This window comes from Antechinus flavipes, chromosome 3 (assembly GCF_016432865.1).
Source record: "Antechinus flavipes isolate AdamAnt ecotype Samford, QLD, Australia chromosome 3, AdamAnt_v2, whole genome shotgun sequence".
Taxonomy (NCBI): Eukaryota; Metazoa; Chordata; class Mammalia; order Dasyuromorphia; family Dasyuridae; genus Antechinus; species Antechinus flavipes.
Genome location: NC_067400.1, coordinates 27,066,418 through 27,086,360, shown reverse-complemented (window position 1 = coordinate 27,086,360; position 19,943 = coordinate 27,066,418). Strand labels below are relative to the sequence as shown.

Here is a 19,943-nt window from a genome sequence, read left to right as displayed (position 1 = left end):
TGTATAGTTTTTTTAACTTATCCCATGAACATTAAACATTATTCCTCAGATTTCTTATGGTACATAAAATGTTTAGCTTCGCAGTATCATGTATACGGTACTTCAAAAAGTCGATGGGGGCAGGTCTGTAAATGTAATGGATGTGTCACGGCAACTCTTTAGATCTCTTGTATTCCTCCTGGCAACTATGGGCTTGTCCCTGAGCTTTAAACATGATCTCTTAAACCTTGGATTCTCTTCCTGCGATGAAAAACATGAGCTAATTAAAGAAGCTCCCAGGTGCCAGGCTTGGCTTGACCCTTCAGCAGGATGCTAAGATTTGAGCCATGTTAGCTCTCCTTTTATTCCTAAGGTTAACCAGTTCTATGGGGATGCTTCATCATTCTTATGAGCATATTTTTGCCTCTGTCTTCACCAGGACGGTCTTCCATTTCCAGCTAGCTGTAGAAGAGAAGTGTGTGAACCGTTGATAGTCACTAGTAGATTCTTGCCATTGGAAAACTAAATTGCTCTATGTCCCTTCAATATTGTGGACCTTAATTAGGATACATTGAAATCTTAGGCTTCTAGGATTAAGAACTGAAAACTGAATCAGAAATTGGAAGGGACCCAATACAACAGACTTTGAGGTCACACAAAGCTCCTGGTCCATTTAGATCATTTGATCAGTCTTTTTTGCCATCAACAATGTCAGAAAGCAGTGACTAAAACACAGAATGGAATGGGCCCACATTTCATTCACCTGGCTATTTCCTGTCAAAACAATAGTGTAGACAAATGTTAGTCATGGAACTTCTCCAAGAACATGGCTCAGGCACCTCATGAGTTCAATGCCCTCAAATGAGTTCAAATACCCAGGAAGCGATTGCCAGCCAGGCTTTGATGTTGAATGAAAATGATGACACAAATAGCATGGGAGTTTTAAGTGAAGTCATAGTTGTATACTATTGAAAAGATACCTCCCCTGTTTGCTAGGAAGTACATGGCAGAGTGATGAAAATGAGAATAGAGTAATGCAAATTTATTTTCATAGTTTTCATTCATACTGTGACATGAACTCATTTGTAAGGAAAGCAGAAGAAATTGCCTTGCCCCACATTTTCCTCATCCAGGTTACCTGTTGTAATTTTCAATGTGCCATTCTTTATCTATTAGATTTTCATGAAGCCTTATAATTAGTACAAGCCATTCAGGATAAATAAAATAAAGAGAAATAATATGACCTAAATCTCTTCAATCAACAAATATTTATTAAACATTTACCATCTTCCTGGCCTGGGATAGGTACTGAGATTACATTGGACAAAAATAAACCATCACCTGTCTCTAAGAACTCAAAATGAATTTCAATTCACTTACCTAATTAAGTAATAATAATAACAAAAACTAACCAAAACTCTCTTTGTGGGGCAAAGACCTTTTCAAACCAGTAGTAACAGTGTTTACTTAAATATATAACCAATAACAAAAAAAAATGTCATTGCCTTCAAGTAGCTTATATTTTACTGATACAATGTGGTGTAGTGTAGTGTAGTGTGTGTGTGTGTGTGGGGGGGGGGTAGACAGAATGCTAGATTTTGAAGACCTAATTAAGAATCCAGCCTCAGACTTTTTTTTTTAAGCTGTGTAATCCTGGATAAATCAATTAATCCCTTTTAGCCTCGGTTTCTTCATTTGTATGACTACAAAAGCACCTACTTTCTAGGTATAAGTGAGGATGGAGTATGTTTCAGGAATGGTAGATAATGGACACAAGGGTATAGAGACTGAACTCCCAGGAAGATTGCAAAGTAAGGAAAATCTTCTCCTAGGAGAAAGGGGATGCCATGAGAAATGGGTCTTGCAGAGGATCATAGCTGGTTCAGCAGACTGGAGGACTTATAGGAGTTTCCAAATTCAGTTCTCTTTCTCATATACCCTATTACTCAGAACCTTGTTCTAGGATTAGCCTACTCTTGCAAAGGGCCCTCAAGAGTCTGAGGTGATAGGTTTAAGCATGACCCCCAAGGGTCATGTGAAAACCATATAAGGATACGTGGCTGCTGCACACTGACATAGGACCTTTGGGTACACTTCATAATGGATCTATCATTTTAGGATTTTGAACAACCAAAATATCATGCTACCACCCTCCAAGAAAATTGGGTGAACACTTATTTTTCTCGAAATGGCTTAAAAAAATATAGATTTAATTAGCTGCATACTCTACTATGCTGGCTCTTTGAAAATACAACAACAACAACAAAACTACAAGGGTGAATGTTGAAAACTATCTTTTCATGTATTTTGAAAAATAAAAAGCTATTATTATATAAAAAAAGAAAATAACACAAAATAACAGAAATTCATTTGAAAGACAAAGTGAATTTGGTCCTCTGTAACTCATAGCTATGTTATTAAGAAAGTTCTGGAGGGTACTTGGTGAGAAAGGAAGAGGAACGGGTTATTGGAACCATGTTAGGCTGAGGTAGGCTTGGGGAAAAGTTTAGAAAGGAAGTGGCCATTCTGGATCTAAAGGGAAGGGTGATACCAGGTTGGATCAATTGTTTAAGAATAGACCTTTCTGCATAAGAGACATGCTTTAATGAGATGTAAATAAATTGGACATTTTCTTAACTTTAAAGTCACCTAGTAAAGAAAGACCATCTAACAGTACTTGACAGAGAGTTATTAGACTTGGGTTTGTGTGATGATTAGACTGTTCAGGCCTCAGTTTACTTACTTGTGAGGATTAGATTCAATGACTTTCTGAGGTCCTTTCTAAGGCTTAATCTGTGATTTTAAATTGTAAAGTAAGACACTGAATATTTTTCAAGGGAGAACAAACTGGATCTAATTACTGGGCTTAGAATTTGGTAGCCGCAAGGGGGATCAAAATTTCAATGTTGGTCAGACAGCAATTAGTGCTATAATCTGTGGTATGATCAAATGCCTCACTTTGACCTTATGAGAGAATTCCAGAAAAACAGAGTGCTGTCACTTTCCTAAAGTCTCCAGTTGCACGTAGGGCCCTTCGAAGGCTTGGCTGACACAAGTTAATTCTAAAATTACTTAGGTAATACTCTTAGCTGTTGCAAATAGGAACTTTGGGTTTAACAGGGACTGGTAATAGTGATTAGTTGCTATTTAAATTTCAATTTTCATATATAGACTCAAATCTCATTTGGAGAACCCCCATCTCATTTCCTTCCCCATGAAGTACCTGATATTTTCAGTTCTTTGCTTTCATTTCTAATTTGTGTGTGCGTCTCCTTTGGATTATGGAAACTGACATATCCTTTTTTTCCTTGGGAGGCTTCCAACACTTTTAAATGTATGAAGGCCATACTCATTTGGTTTCTTTATGAAAGAAAGAAATAAGAAATTACTTGTATTTCATAGTTGTAACTGAAAAACCAAGTCAGGTCAAGTTAGGGAGCACTCTCTGTGCTGCCAGGGATAAATTAAGCTTAATAATTAGAAATTTCCACCTAAAATTTAGGGTGATTTTTTCCATTTATTTGTTTAAAGGACCATGACATTTTCAAATATATTGTGATAAATGTTTCCATTGAGCCTGTGGTACCCTGGTGTAGGTTCTAGGCTACAACAATTTGCCTTAGTGATATTTAAGGCAAACTATCCATGCATAGGCTTTATATGCTACAAAACACTTCAAAAGTCTTACCCTGGAAAGTCAGAAGTATCCATTATTATATAAAACACGATAACATTAAAGAAGACCTTAATACATCTTAAGAGGGTGCAACTTCTTAGAATCTTATTTTTAAAATGATCTCTCTTTTTTTTAATAGCATTTCATTTCAAATTTATCCATCCTCCCTCCTACCAAGCAAGTCATCCCTTATAGAAAATATTTAAAAGAGTTTTAGAAAAACTATCCAACATGCAGTTGTGGTAAATAAAATATGCTACACCCATAGCTATACTATACCAAGTATTCTTGGGCATCAGAAGAGAAAGAAATTCCCTGTAGGGGTAAAAAGCAGACTTTATGAAAGAGGTAATGTTCAAACTAAGCCTTGAAAGAAATTTAAAATTTTGGGCAGTAACAAAGCTTAGTAAAGAAGATGGAACAGTAGGAGCAAAGGTATGGAGGTTGTAAAATACAGGACACATTCGAAAACTCCAATTAATCTATTTGGTGGTGAATATAAGGAATATAGAATTTTCAGAGCTGTAATCATTACAAAAATCATTTAGTTGTATAGTGTAAGGTAAAAAAGACAGTAATATTAGTAAGTCAATAAGTAGTCATTAAGTGCCTTTAAGGTGCCAAGTGATGGGGATACAAAGAAAGGTAAAAGATCATCTCTATTCTCAAGGACCCAAATGGAACAAAAGGTAGAGCTGTGGACCTAGACTCAGAAAGCTCTGAGTTCAAATTTAATATCAGACACTTGACCTCTGTTTGCCTTTGTTGTTTAGACCTTCCAATATTTGCAAGGCATAGACTCTGGAGCAGGGGTTCTTAACTTTGAGACCCTGAATTTGCTTTTAAAAACATTTGGGGATGTTTTTCATATTACATACATACATATTACATTCATATTACATAATACAATTGAAATTGTATATTTCAATACACTTGTCTTCATTTATAATTCTATTTTTTAATGAAAAACATTATTCTATGTAGTCCCTAGGGCTCAACAGCCTCAACCTCGTTTGTAAAATGGAAATGACAATCGTGTCTACCTGACAGAGTTGTTAGGTTCAAATGAAGATGTGTGTACTACTTTGCAAGTCTTAAAATGCTATATAAATGCTAGGTGCTAGAAACAGCAGCAGCCGCAGCAGTTTAGTAGTAGCAGTAGCAGACATAGCAGCACTATCAGCTGTAATAGTAGTAACTAAGTAACAGTAGTGACAGTAGTAATAGTGATTAAGTAGCAGTAGCTGCAGCAGCAGCAGTAGTAGCAGTAGCAGCTAAGTAGTAGCTTCGGCTCTGGCCGTGGGAGTGGTAACTTAAGTAGCAGTAGCAGCAGTAGTAACAGTGACTAAGAAGTAGCAGTCGCTACAGCAACAATAGTAGCTAAGTAGTAGCAGTCATAGCTGGAGCACAGGCAGTAGGAGTGGTAACTAAGTAGCAATTGCAACAGTAGTAACAGTGACTAAGTAGTAGCAGTAGCTACAACAACAGTAGCGATATTATTAGTAGTATTATTGTGCAACAAATGGAAATAAAGTTATTTCCCCTTCCTTTTACTTTTGTTCCCTGTGAGATGAATTTCTATAAGCTAAGAGATTTATAACTCTTAAAATGCTTGAGTAGTTAAAATTATTATTGTCTAATTGCAAGTCACTCAAGTGAACATAGGATCCATTTTTACTGTTGTTTTTTCTAAGCAAGAGGAAGTATCCTTGATCACTAATTTCTGCCCCAAAGTCACAAGTTGCTCAGATTTACTTTTGGCCCCAGGTTTAATTTATTTTATTTTATGATCCTTCTGTAAACTTCTGTGAAAAGAAAGCTTTTTCTTTCTCTTTGTGTATTTCCTTTTCTCTTCTTTGCCTAGCTATGGGAATTTCCACTGGCGAAAAGATTCCATCTTAACTCCTCCACCCCTTCTATCCTCCCCAAGTAACCAGCTTATCATGAAGTCATCATGGGAAATGACATGGTCCTTTCCTGAGGTTCCCTGGTATTTCTTTTCCAGGTCCTCAGAAACTGCAACTGCTACCTGTCTGAACAGATGAATGTATCCATGAGAAGGGAATTTTTTTTAAAGAGGTGCTTCATTTTCTCACATACAAATCATAGTGAATATGTGTAAAAGTTGTAGCCTCATGTTAATATTAATATTAAAAATTCTACCTAAACCAAAATAGAATAAGTTTAAGGAGAGGAATATTGAACATAACTAAAATATGGAGTTCAGACTACTTTCCTGGATACATTCAACAATATTTACTGAATATTTGCAATAGACAAGGGTTTATGTTCAAAGATATATGAGACTTGGAAGAAAAGAAAGAAAAAAAGTAGGGAAGGACAAGGGGAAAAGGAGGAAAGAAGGAAGAGGGAAAAAGGAAATAGTGAGGGAGAAAAGGAAAGGAGAAAGTAAGGAAGAGAAAGGAAAAAAGGATGAAAGAGGAAGGAAGAAGGAAAGAGTAAAAAAGGGAAGAAAGAGTAAAGAGGAGGGACAAAGGAAGAAAAGAGAAGAAGGAAGGAGGGAAATGAAAGAAAGCCTTTACTGAGCATTTATGGTGTGCCAGACACTATATCAAGTACTTCATCAATATGATCTCATTTGATTTTTATAACAACTCTGAGAGATAGGTGCTGTTATTATCCCCCTTTTACAGGTGAGGAAACTGAGATAGACAGAAGTTAGCTGACTTGCCCAGGTCACACAGCTAGCATGTATCCAAGGCTAGATTTGAACTCAAGTCTCTGACTTTTGGTCCTATTTCTCTATAATTTCACAATGAAAGAGGAGATAAGAGTCTAGAACTGCTAGCTAGCTGTTCTTAATGTTCTTAATCTTGCATTCTTAATGTTAATTTAATCAAATTTCTAGAGATGGGAACCATGTAAAAGTGAACGATAATTTTTTTTAAAAGACTCTCCTTGATACCAAGGAAATTTTTGTTTCCATCTCAATACTCTAGGCAACTCACTAAGAAAGAAGGTGGCTACCTGCATTGGTAGAAGGAATTTCCTCATTGTATGTGTGGGGGTGCACTTTATCAAGACATTACAGTTTCTTTCCCTATAAATTGAGAGATGACATGACCTCATGAATAAAGCCCTAGGCTTTAAGTCACAGAGACCTCCAACTCTTAGTTACCTCATTTGTGAAATGATGATAATGACCACCCACCGGTCAGAGGTAATAGCTATAAAGCACTTTGCAAACCTTCAAATGATATATAAATGTGAGTTAATGATAGGGATGATACTACTCATGATTTTATGGCTCTGAGGAACTGCTGATGGGGAATAAATTGTCTCTAGTTATGAAAGCCAAAAATAACTCTGGCATTTAGAAAGTCTTTGATTTTTGCCTGGAGGTATCAATCTGTTAAGTTGATCGGCATGTGGTCATATAGCCAGTATGTCAAAGACAGGATCTGCATTCAGGTCTTTCTGACCTCTCTATTCTACCATGCTATTATAATTTTAATTTACATCTTTTCCATAGCCTAGCTATATGAAAGGAGACAAATAAGACCATTTCAGCATATAGAAATCCTAAACCTTCAAGACAGCATCCTATTCCCCACTCTTCCTTCCCTTTCCAATGTTCCCCTTCCTATTCTAGCCAGCAGCAATCCTGCTCCTACTCAGGTGCTACATTATAAGGCTGCAAATTGTTTTCTAGTCAAGGATTACCTGCCAAAATACAAATGCCTTTGAGAATCTGCATCTCAGAAAATGACCAATACTTAATTTGAGAGTTTGCAGACAGGATGCAATGGGGTTTTATTTGAAGTTGAAGAATTGACTCCCTAAACCTACAGCAAAGATACACTCCCAGTCTTGGCTGAAATCAATGGGTGTGTTTTCACTGAATTACTGGCTTTATATTAGTATTTTACAATTAGGAGGTTTTTCTGACATTTTACCAATTGATATGTATTACAGGATATGATGCACACTAAATACAACATCAGCCTCTGTGGTCTGTGAGTGCGTTTAACATGTCTAGATGCGCTCATTGACCTAATGAAATAGGATTCCAAGGATTGTCAACAGAGAAAAGGAGCACTCGCTATCACAAAGTCATCAATGAGAAATTAACATTATTGAATTTCTCCTAATAATCCTTCAAAGGAGATGTCATCGCTAGACCTTGGTGGTATTTCAAAGCCATGGTGTTCTAGCTTTATATTGGAACAACCATTCTGGAGTTCTGGCTAATTCTTAGCTTCTCCTCAGGGAAGTTCTCCTTTTCTCATAGTAGAACAAGTATAAATCAGTCAGTAGGGCAGGGTTGAGGGTGAGGGGGGAAAAGATTATGATTCTACAATTCCTTCTAGCCTCTTCTTGGGAAATATTCTGTTTCTCAGCATGATGAGTTAATTCAGCTGGAACAAGAGGAGTTCATCAAGGTTTGTGGTTTATCTGAAAATCGAATTCCTGTTATATCATATGCCATCTGATTTTATGTCCACTTAGTTTAGAGTTTAGACAGCCGTGCTCCGTTATCACCCGTGAATCTAATGCCCAGGACTGGAAAAGCAGGGAACACACAAATTAGTAACTCAGTCATCGTTGAGCTTTTTCTCCTGTAAAATAAATGTAACAAAATATGCCAGTTCCTATTTAGAAACTTTTAAATAGGAAAGTTTTAAAAAATAACTTTGATAAATGTTGATCTTAAAAATTTATCATTTGTTTAAAAAGCATTTATCCAGGCATTTATGGAGAGAACACTAGGGCTAGAGTCATCAAGGCTTGAATTTAAATTTGGTTTTAGAGACTTATTGGCTATGTGATCTTGAGCAAATCACTTAGCCTGTCTGCCTCAGTTTCCCAAAATATGAAATGGGGTAATAATAGCATTTCCATAGGGTTGTTGTCAAGATCAAATGAGATAATATTTGTAAAGCTTTTCAAAGACATTAACATACCACATAATTCTTCACATTTGCTCAATCATGACACCAGAATGAATGGATTTCTAAATGCATCTCTTCCTTTCTTTATTCAGTGTTTTTGTTCTGGTCCTATAATTTTATCCATGAAAGATCAGTTATCTACCTGTCATTTTTATTTTTATAGAGTTGCCTGTGGAACATAGGGGTAACATTATACTTTGCCCGGATCACAGAGTCATCTTGCACTATAAATGAGACTCAATTGATTCTAAAATCTGCTCCAAATTCATGCCATGTCTTCATCCATTGACTGCTCTCCACCAAACTAACACATCTCTCCTTTCCTTGTAATTTCCTGGTACCATTTCCCTGGGCATCCAACTGTGAATGTTGCTACCATTATTGATCATCCCCTTGCTCAAACCCCCAGTAGCCAATCAAGTTCAATCAGTGTTGTCCCTATATGATATTTTTTCCACCTATTCCCTCCTTTACCATCGCCCCACCTAGTTCTGGCACTTACAGCCTTTCTAATTATTCTAAAGCTCCTTAAATGGACTTCCTGATGCCAGTCTCTTCCCATTCCAATCTATCTTTCAAAGTGCTACCAAGTTATTTTTCTTCCTGGAAGGAGTGCTAGTCTAGGAGTCAGTAAGGCCTAGCTGTGTGGCTCTGGACCAGTGATTTGACCTGTGCCTCGATTTCCACATGAATAAAATGAAGGATTTTGACTCCTAGCTTTCCAACTTTAAATCCATTCTTCTGTGATTTTAGGAAACCAGCTGGGTTTTACTGCTGACTTCCAAATCCTTCTCCCTCTTCTGACAAACCATACTTAGAAACCCATAAAGTTATCCATGTGCCATCTTCCCCCACCTATATTGCTTTCATCCATTTTCTTCTGCTTCCTAAGTGATCTTCCTCTCTACCTCCTCTCTTGCCATCATCCTTGAGGCACTAAGCCCTAACTGCCAGCATTATGACCACACAACCATCAGCTTTCTCAACTGTAGCAAAGCTCCTTTTCATCCTCCTATCATATCTCTTTTCTCAGTCCTTTCCCCATTCATCTATTATATCTCTTAAATCCCAAACATAGAAACATTAAGTAGGGGATAGTTTAGGACTAGGAGGCTTTGGGTTGAATACTATCTCAATGTAATCCGATTTGAATTATTTTCTGCCTCAGGCAACCAACTACTCAGATTTAGCTACAGAGTAACCATAAAGGGGTAGCCATTGGTAGAAGGATTTCCTTTGAATGATCTTTGAGGAAATCACAGATCCATGGGTTTATCCCACTAGCGACAAAGTACCATTCTGGGCTTTGTTGGGGATAGAAATACAAAAACTAAAAATAATCCCTGGCCTCAGCAGGTTTACATCCTCCTGGGGCCCCTCCATTTAAAATCCCTTTCCCTGTCCTAGGAAATACAAGGTAATCTTGAAGTCAGTTTCAAGACAAATGGAGAAATCATTTTACCTCTTTTCATTTCTCCAGTGCTTAACATAGTATCTGGAGCATAGTATGTTGACTGAATGAATGATTAATAGGATCATAGCATTGATTCCGTTTTTACAAGTGTGGAAACTGAAGTCTGGGGGCTTTCATTGACTAGTTCAAGGTCAGAATTAAGATTTGAACTCACCTTCGGATATCAGAACCAGCACTCCTCTGTATTCCCACCATTGTACCATAGTAGAAATGGCTTCAGAACTGAGCCTTGAATGGAGAGAGGGAAAAAGAAGGAAAATTTGATGATTCTTTAATAATTTGGGACTGAAGAACAAGGGAGAAAGATAATGGGGATATGAAGTCTAAGTTAGTGGGAAGATGCTGTCACCATCTGTAGAAATTTTTTGGAGGGGAGCCAAATGGTTATAATAATTAATAACTAGCAATCATGTGCAATATCCACAAATGGATCAGTCCATCTACAAAATAGCATTTAAGAGAAAGCTCTGGATTACTTCTTGCTCCTCAAAAAGTACAAATATAAGTGGTAAAATGTCCTAGGAGGGTTGCTTTTTTTTTTTTTTTAATAGTTCTTCTCTCTCGTAAGAATCTTTAAACCTAAGGCAAAGAGATCCTAAAGTAGTCACAATATCATGAATTTAGAAGTATTATCACTAGGTCATGAGGTCCTCCTCACACAGATGAGGAATTCAGGTTATAAAGGTTAGATGACTTTTTTGATCATTGCATGAGGTGGGATTTAAGACTTGGTGTCAACTCCACTCTTCTGTCCCATTATTCCATGTGGCCCTTCTATATGCTCCAGATTCCTATAGGCGTCCTAGTAAGTGTCTTTTTGGGGATCCTCCCAGGATCCTTTGGGATTCTCTGACATCTCTCTTGATTAGAAGGTCCTCTCCAACTCCCTGCCCCCACTAGTATTGAATCTCTTCAAGACTTCCTTTTACTGATTGGCAGAGAATGCTGTAGGTGGGACAGAGGAAGCCCAGCAGCAGGCCAGACACAGACTGACATCTTTGGGGCTAGCACAGCTTGAAGAAATGAAAACATTTTTCTTAAAATTCTTCTCTTCGCCAGGTCAGGGTGAGGATTAGGCCAAGAAGCATTGGTACAGGGAGAGAAAAGTACCTTTAACTCTGGTATTTCTAAAACTTTTTCATATTCCTTTCTTCCCCTTTGTGAATACATATAGACATGAAAACAATACATATTGGCTGGTGGCCACAAACTCAAAGAACTTTCCCACCCATAAATACATTGTTTATTTTCCTAACAATGCTATTAGGTTTATATTTTGGAATTTAGATGAAAACAGAGCTGTAGGTTAAATGGCTTGTCCCCAAAGTGCACAGTCAGTGGTGGAGCCAGGATGAGGAGTCCTCTGAATTTGGTGCTCCTGCCTCCAGACAGTGAGAAGAATGGAGGAGTCGCCACTTGATTAAATGATGTTCCAGGGTCACATAATGTGGTTGGCTGACCCAGGAACCATTGAGAGTGCTCCAAAGAGTAACATATTAAATGACATCCAGAAGAGTTAATTAATCTCATTGAGGGACGATTAATCCCAGGAGGAATTTCCTACATTAATATCAAGGTCCAGATGTGAGGGAGAAGGAGCAACTGGCCGCTTTATAGAGGAGACAGGGCGGACATCCCACCTGAGCCATGAGTCTTAAAAAAGTACAAATGAACTCAACATTCCAAGTTGTAGCTGGTAGTCCAAAATATTCTTTGTCTCAGTAGTCAGGCTGATGACGTGTTGCAAAATTGTCACCTTTTTTTGGTGAAATGTCTAAAATTTACTTACCTTATTTCCGAGGTGTTCTCTTTAACATAAAGGACTCCATGTATACACATATAAACACCAACAGAACTGTGGTGGTGTTTTAGGAGATCTTTTGATTTCTTCCAAAAAAAAAATCTAATTTTATGTCATTCATTGAATATTTAGGATTTTGTCAAAACTTTCTATTTAGGCTTTGTGCTACTCAACATATTAACTTAATTCATGAACTACATCTGCTTAGTCTAATGAAAAATACTTGTACATAGCAAGCTTAATTGGAATTTGGAAAATAAATCCAAATTTATTTGGATTATTTTGAGTTGAGAATTGTAATTTATTCTGGAGAGTTATTGTCTCACCAAAGCATTTCATCTCAGTTTCAAAAAAGAACAGTGAGTCAATTATTAAGTACATTTAAAGTCAAGGGGAAAAAAAAGAAATCACTTTCCTTCTGCCCAAATTTACTTTCCAAATACACATTAAAAAAAAAAAAGTTTTATTGATGCCATTTGTCTTTATATCACGGTGATTTTTGGATCTCCGAATCCATAATTGTTAAGACAGTTGTACGCATCAAAAAAAAAAAAAAGATTAAATAGCTTGATTAATGACAATTACTCTGATATAGTTAATTAAGAAGAAGGGACATCATCAATGGATCGCTAGGGAAACCTTTATAACATAGTGTCTATTAAAAGTGATTCCTAGCTGTAGGGTACAATAATGGGGTGCTAATTCTGAAAGCACACAGTGCTGTCCCACAAAGACATCAAGATTTGCAGGAAATCAACCCTCCAGCAGTCCTGGCAAGCCAGACTGACCCCAGCAAATGAAAATAATCAAAAGTAATTAGAAGCGTGCTGGACTACTCCTCGGAGATCTGTGCAGGAGAATAAACATGCCTGAGTCCTGCGAGCCTCTGAAAAGGCCCATGTCTGAGCTGTTAGGTGCCGTGACCTTGTCCACATAAAGATGTGATTTATGAAGTGTAGGGCCCAGCAGCAGGGCTTCTGTCTTCTCCTGGAGAACCAAATTACCGAGGTGGAGATTAACATGCTTTCAGTCGGGCCCATTTCCAGACCAAGGGAAATTTTTTATTTACATTTTTTTTTTTTACCTTTAATTTCCTCTTCTCCTTTTTAACAGCTTTTTGGCTATGGGGAAAACACACACACACACACACACACACACACACACACACACACACACCCAAACTGGGGTCCATCAAAATATGATGGGGATTGAAGAATTGCCCAGCCATGATGATTTGTATTGATGTAGGAGACTTTTCAGTTCATTTTTATTTGTAAATTCACATCATGTAGGACTATTTTGCTGGATTTCTCCGTCTCTATCTCTCTCACTATCTCTCTATTCTGTCTCTCTCTGTCTTTGTCTCTCCCCTTTCTCTCACTCTTCCACCCCCCAACTCTGGTTTACAAAATTCACCATCAAGGTGAAATGCTCCCCTAGTTAAAAACAAACAAACAAACAAACAAACAAACAAAAAAACTCAATCTTACAATAGAGCTGACCTAACTCCCTGATCTTAACTTTATCTTTTATTACTGTGATTGTCTAGGAAAGAAAAAAAAAGGAAAATAGGAAAATAAATTTGTAGTTCTAGGTATCGTGATGTGGAAGGAAGGGAGAGGGAGAAAAGATGAAAAGAACAGGCATTTTAGTGAAGAAACACCCCTGAAGAATCAGCTCCTTGGGTGAACTCTTAAGAAAATCTCCCCCATCTTAAAGGCATCTCTCTACTTTTCCCTGTCTCCACTATGGTTAGATGAGATTTGGTAAGACTCCATGACGAACAGTAAAAAGAAGCATTGACTTTTTATAACAAGTCAATATCCTTACACAAAACTAATTTAATTAACGGGCAGTTATTGCACAAGAAAATGTCAATTTCTCTGTTTATTTCATCCTCTTCCTCCTCCAACTTGTCTGTTTGAGATGGGGTTGAAAAGCATCTGGGATGCATGGGCCTTTGCTGGAGAAATTTAAAATGCCCCTTCTGCTAGCTGAAAAAAAAAAAAGAAAAAGAAAGAAAAAAAAAAAGAAAAAAAAAAAAAAAAAGAGAAAGAAAAGAAAAAGAAAGAAAAAAGTGTTTAAAACAAGTCAGCTGGAGCTCAGTGTGTGTTTAGTCACCTTTAGAAACCTAATGCTGCAGAATTAAGCTAACTCCCCTTTAGGCTGGGGTTATGAAGTGCCTTTCCCTATAAACTAAAAACATAATGTCAGGGCGAATGGGAACATACTTTATTACATTTATGGTACTGAAAACTGCCAGCAAGTTGTCTTAGGTTTAAATATTGTCCTCTGTAGAGTGTTCCAGTGCTGTTTGTCCACAGGAAGCCTATTAAAAGTGGACAGTGCAGTTATTTCATCTGGCTTTGGCTGGACTGCTTTCCTTTGCTTTAATGATGTCCTGGAATGCACCATGCCCACAGGGTCTCCATTAGGAGAACTTTTACTTCTGGGACGACCATGAAGTTAAAGGCTTAAAAGAGGCATCAGCTTACACCCTTTTGGGAATCACTTGAAGACTGGAGCACTAACTTCTTACCCCTTTAACTAATATATTGACTTATTTTAAATAAACAATGGAAAAATGAAGGCAGACCAAGTGGCCTTATTAGAAATCTTGGGGCCTCTTAAAGATCCCCCGGTTCAGGCAGCTGGGGGTGGGGAGGTTGGGGAGGAAGGAAAGGGCCCGAGGAGGGTTTATGCCCTTTTCAAACCAGGAAGCAAACACATTAACCTCTCCCACCCCACCCCTGCCATCAGCCAAAGGGGATCTTTACAGCTCCCAGGGAATATATCAGCTCACACTCAAACTGCAGTCTCTGATCTCATGGCCTCTCAGTTCTGGGATGTCTATTCATTGTAAATAAGAATTAATAGAAACAATCGGATCTTTTGGAGAGTTAAAGAAAAAAAAAAACTTATTCTTTCTAATAAACACTAAAAGGAGATGCTCCCTCCCCATTTGTACATTCCAAAGGTCTATTCGTTGGTTACAGTTTATCCTCATGTTCTATCCCCTTAATATTTAGATCATCTGTCCTGATACTTGTTTGCGAATTAAAGCTGGTTTGAGATTATAGTAAAACCATTATTTTTAATAGCCCATTTCAAGGGCAGGGCTAAACACGGCAGAGCATGCATGTGACTGATTGCCGCTGCTAGACAGCAGCTTTTCTAGATTAATTTGTAACCGGGAACTACCGTAAACAGATTTCACCAGAAATCCCAAGGAATAGAAGGAATTGGTGGTGGTATTTGGCTCCTTGTATTTATTTATTGTTTTAGAAAGCTCCTAATGAAAAGCAAGCTAACTGGAAAAGAAAGTTGGCCTCTTGGGGAAGGGGAGGAGGGAAGAAAGGAAAGGGGGGAAACCCCCAAACATTTTCCTTCCCCTCTCCCTTCTGATGAGTTGAGGTGGGTCAATGGCTCCATATATTCTTCCAAAAGGATACTCATTAAAATGACCAGAAGCTTCTTGTAAAGGGGTTTCTCTAGGGGTTCCAGACCAAGTTCAGAAGGATGGGGCCTTGCTTCCAATTTAGTTATTTATCTAGGCTGAATCCTTGGGCTCTGCCTATTACTTCTTATGTCATCTTGGGGAAAGTCAATTCTCTGCTTCAAATTTGGCTAGATCAGGGGGTTTCTTAATCTGGGATCCCCACTCTCATGCATTGATATCAGGATTTGTGAATTTGGATGGGGAAAAAATCATCTCTGGTTTTCTTTGTAATATTGTGTAGTTAAAAACACTATTCTGAGAAAAGGATCCATAGCTTTAGCAGATTTCCAAAGGGATCCCTAGTTTAAAAAAGGTTAAGAATCCCTGTTCACTAGATTATCTCAAAGATGCTTTGCAGCCTCAAAAGTAGGATTCTTTGAATTATCTCAAAGGTGCTTCGCAGCTTCAAAATTATAATTTTTGACATTATCTCAAAGATGTTTTTGCAACTTCAAAATTGTGCGGTTTTTGCATTTATATCAAAGGTGCTTTGTAACTTCAAAATTATGCTTTTTAAAATTATCTCAAAGGTGCTTTTGCAACTTCAAAATTTTGATTCTTTGAATTATCTCATAGGTGCTTTGCAACTTCGAAATTAAGAGTCTTTGAAATATGACAGAGAGGGAGTGTTAATGAATGCCCTTAAAAATCTATTAATTCGGATTAATAGAGGCAATCAATTAATAGATGGAAAGAGAGAGACAAGTGCCATGTTTTCTCTCCTTTGCCGGAGACCTCCCGAATTCTAAAGCCTCTTCTTTCATTCTTTGCAGCTGGAAAATCCAACTGGCACCAAACCAATCCAAAAGCCTTCTAGCTCCAGATAAATTACTTGTGCTCTCCGCCCAGGTATAAGGGAGAGTCGGCTTTGGACTGTTGTCTCTTTGGGTGATGTTGGGAGAAGAGGGTGTTTAGAAATAGTCCCCGGAGGGCCGGCTGCAGGAGAAAGGATTTAGAGGCTTTCTTGAAACAGTCAAATTAGCTAAAAGTAGGGCGGGGTGGGGGTGGGGGAGAGATTCAAGCCCTCCCCTGGTACATTTTCCTTTAATCTTTGCAGAACTGGGCTGTAAGATGCTAGAGTCCCTACTATGGGATGTGGAGGGCCCGGAGGGCCGGGAAACCCTGACTTCCTGCGGCAGCAAGAGCAGCCGCGGGGCCCCAGGAGCTGGCTCCTTCCCTGCAAGGGCCAGTACCTGCAAGGCAGCGAGGGCCGAGGCTCTCCCTTTGCAACCCAGGCTACTGCAAGGTCCTGCTCAGCTTTCCCATTAATTCGGGTCACATCGCCATCTACCGGCTTGCGCTTGAAACGTCACCCATCGCAGCCCCCTTGTATGGAATCCCAGCCTTCCCCCTCCATCCTCCTGTTAAACCAAATAATAATACTAATAGCAATAAATGAAAGAGGGTGGGAGAAGAGGATGGAGGTGGGGGAGGACTCTTTCGAGTCTTTTCCATGAAATTTTGATTTAGGCAGGCTCTGCTATTGATACCCCAAAACCCTTTTGTTTACCCACCCACATTTCCTCTCTTTCAGGTCAGCTTTGTCAAGGGGGGAGAAGGGGGAGCGGGGCGGGGAACAGTTATCAGGACCCCTGATCAGGCCGCACCGTCGAAAGCAATCGGTTCCCCAGATTACTTGTATTTAATACACAATGCATCATAAAACAAATCCCTCATCCTGACAGGAAGAAAATAGAACAGCTCATAGCTCGAGCTGGTCCAATTTATGGCTAAATTAAAAAAAAGGCTCCAACAATGGACAAGTTGAGGAAGGGCAGGAAATCAATGGCCAGCAAACCGGGGGCTCTTAGAGGTTCCCAAGCACCAGACTCTCTGGGAATCTCGGACCAGGTTGTAGGTTATTTACAAAGGATTTTTCCTGTCCTACCTACCACTGCTGTGCGATTTTCTCTTGAACAATAGCCATTATCTGAAATAACAGTTCAATGTCACAGATAACTGGCCACTGAAACGAATTAATCTCCATCTCTTGTCACTGCCTTTCCCCTCCGCCTCCTTTTTATTATTAATATTTTTTAAATCGACATTTCGGTTTGGAGATATCACACACACAATAGACACACACGAAAATATAAGTGGGTGGCCCTTGCAATAAAAGATAAAGTTGAACGTGCTTAACACCCCCCTCACTGAAAAAAAAAAGACATTTATTGAGCCACTTAATATTTTTTTTCCAGCTTTTCCTCTATTAAGTCAAGAAAAGATTTTTTTTACCGAGTCTTAAAAATGAAATTGGGAATTGAACATTATTTAGCTCTGACCCGTGGATTTTTGCTTCACTCTCCTAGTGGAAGTAAACTCAGAGATCTTGTCAAAGATATTCATTCCAAAGAACTCTTTCCGTGAGATCTGTTTAAACTAAACGTGGACATTCATATTAGTCAATAATTAGATATAAAATAGGGGCATTCCCCCAAGGCAACACGTTTATTGCATAAAACACAAGAGGATGATATTATATAGCATAATTCTATTTAGGAAGCTCCAGCTATTTTTACAGTATCAAAGAGAATTTGCAAAATTCACCAGATGGTCTTGTCATCTTCCCCAAATGTTTTTTTAAAAGATTTTTTTTTGTTTATTTTTACGAAAATTGCACATAAGTTTATGGTTTTTTTTTTTTCTTTTTAGAATATACTTCAACAACAACAAATAAATAAATCCAGCGTTTCTTCTAGTTCTTAAAAGCAGAGAGGGAAAAGATCTGAGTGAGACCGTAGTGTTTCTGACGCGTACTCAGTCAAACTAGCCCCGACTACGCCAACTTGGTTCTTACTACAATTTAGCCAACATTGTTTGCTCCGCGTCTCAGAAATCCTCATTTTCCCTAAGTGAGGATTTTCTGGAGTGTTTAGTGTGAGAGGAAGCTCTGCCGCCCACAGACTCATCCTCCCCTCCCCTCCCCTCCCCCTTTCTGTACACACCCATCTTCAATCTACACACACCCTCCCTACTCAGACACCCTCACCCCCCCTTCTTCAAATAACCCCCTCCCCCAAGGTATAGTCTTTCCTTTCCCCCACCCTTCTCTTACCACCGCCCCCAGCCCATCCTTATCCCAAACACACACACACAGAGACACACAGACACACACACACACAGAGACACACACACACACATACACAGACACACACACAAGCACTCACACTTGTACTTTTCAGAACATTGAAACAGACGAGATTTCCCTGCGGAAAGAAATCCTGCCTTCCAAGATCTCCCTATTGGTTGTTTACCCGGACGAAAACGACATGCTTTTTTTTTTTTTTTCTTTTCTTTTTTCTTTTCTCTCTCTCTCTCTCTCTCTTTTTTTTTTAAGGGGCAGGGTGCATCCATAATCAGCCTACCCCTATAGGACTTCTGTCTTGGCGACCTTTTTGTGACCTCTCCCGCCAGAGTAGGCTGCTGTCACTTTAAAAATTTACTGAAAGAGGAGCCTCTGTCTGGCTTCCGATCACTTGGAGCTGGGGGAGATAGCTCCCTGGCTCCCTCTCCCTCGTCTCTTTCTGGATGGCCGAGCAGATCCTCTTTAAAGGGACAGTTCATGAAATAGAATCCCGGACAGCTGAGAGCGGAGTTGCAAATAGGGGGACGATCCCGTGAGGGTCTCGGATTGGGGGAGAGAAAAAAAAAGCAGGGGTGACTAACTTCCGTCTCCCCTAGCCCGACCCCCACCCCATCTTTTCAAAGGCTCTAGCACCCCCTCCACCTCCTTCCTGCTTTTATCCCCCCTTTTTCTGTTTCTTTTTTTTTTTTCTTCTTCTTTTTTTTTTTTTTTAAACTGGGAGAGAGAGGTGGAAGTTTTAGTGGTTCTCAGATAACTTTCATTACACATCGGGCTGATAAGCGCGAGAGAAAGTGAGAAAAGAAGGTGATGTGAACAGTAGGAGCTACGCTTAGGAGGGGAGGGGGAAGCAAGGAGCAAAAAAAATATATATATTCCTAACCCCCTTACCCCCCAACCCAAACACCCCTCCCCCCTCCCCAGAAGAGAGGAGAGCCGAGTCTTCACTTCGGGTGGTTACAAAAAAAAGATACATTGTTGCCTGATGATTAAACTACGAGATCGCGTGGTCCGAGCGAACGGCAGCTCCTAGAGACGGACTAAAGTTAGCCGAGAGACCCATGTGGAAGCCGGGGAGTGATTATTTTAATCGCGAAACGCTGCTCGTCATCTGCTGAAAGATCGGCTGGCCCAGAACTTCAGGGCTCATTATTGTTATTATTTTACTCTTCTGTGATTGCCTTTTTTTTTTTAATTGCTGGGAGTTAAGTCCTTAGACATGTTAAGGTAAGAGACCTTTCTTTCTAATTAAAAAAAAAAAAAATCTTCCCGGAGTGCATAGTTTGGTAACTTCTGACATTCTCTCTCTCCCCCCCCTCCTCCCCCTTTTCTCTCTCCCTCTCCCTCCTCCCCTCTTTTCTGTCTTTTTTTCTAACTCTTCCTTAGTGCAGCGGCAGCCGCAGTCCCTGCGCTTATCTACGTTGCTAGGGCTGCCGATTTCCTTGTTCCTCCTTCAGAACGCCGCGGTCTACTAGTCTCCGGCAGCCCGGCTGGTCTCTGGGGCAGGGTGGGTTCCCTG

At 39.2% G+C, this 19,943-nt stretch overlaps 1 protein-coding gene across 6 annotated transcripts in view; it reads left to right on the top strand.

Annotated features, from left to right (window-relative positions):
- The window catches only part of MECOM (MDS1 and EVI1 complex locus), a 671,393-nt gene that overhangs the window by 577,535 nt on the left and 73,915 nt on the right, over window positions 1–19,943 (top strand). The window contains exon 1 of one of the 6 annotated variants that reach the window (XM_051983141.1): window positions 18,471–19,651. The exons of the other annotated variants lie outside the window; for them this stretch is intronic. The gene's annotated coding sequence lies outside the window, so the exon portion shown is untranslated. Of the gene's footprint in view, window positions 1–18,470; window positions 19,652–19,943 lie in introns of those variants that run through there. 6 annotated transcript variants of the gene reach the window in all.